The sequence below is a fragment of the Octodon degus genome, unplaced genomic scaffold (assembly GCF_000260255.1).
Source record: "Octodon degus isolate 3935 unplaced genomic scaffold, OctDeg1.0 scaffold00246, whole genome shotgun sequence".
Classification (NCBI taxonomy): domain Eukaryota; kingdom Metazoa; phylum Chordata; class Mammalia; order Rodentia; family Octodontidae; genus Octodon; species Octodon degus.
This window is the reverse complement of record NW_004524822.1, coordinates 399,400-400,022: the sequence shown is the minus strand read 5'-3', so window position 1 is coordinate 400,022 and position 623 is coordinate 399,400.

Sequence of the window (623 nt, the reverse complement as noted above, 5' to 3'; positions counted from 1 at the left end):
TGTTGAACATCATTGATCATTCAAGAGATGCAAATTAAAACAATGCTGAGATTTCATCTCACTCCAGGACGCATGGCTATTCTCAAGGACTCAGTCCACAACAAGTGTTGGTATGGATGTGCTGAACAAGAAACCCTGCTCCACTGCTGGTGGGAGTGCAGACTGGTGCAGCCTCTGTGGAAAGCGGTGAGTACTCAGAAAAACAGGATAGGAGGTCCTATCCCACTCAGCTATTCCCCCAAGTATCTTCCCAGAAGAATTAAAAACATCATACCACAGTGAGGTATATACACCCATGTTCATAGTGGCCCACCAGTTTGAGACAGCCCAAATGCCCATCAACCAATCAATGGGTAAAAAAGAGTAAGTATTTTTATATAATAGAATACTAGGCTGTCATAAAGAAGCATAAGCTTGAGACATATCTAGCTAGTTAGATGCAGTTGGAGATCATACTCTTAAGTGAAATAAATCCGGGGACCTGCTGGTTAGCTCAGTTGTTTAAGCACCTGTTCATGCAAATGCAGTCAGGCACAGGATACTGTGGTTTGATTCTCCACCTCCACCTGCCTTAGCAGACCCGCTCTTAAGGCAGACTGAGCCAGCCAAAAAAAAAAAAAAAA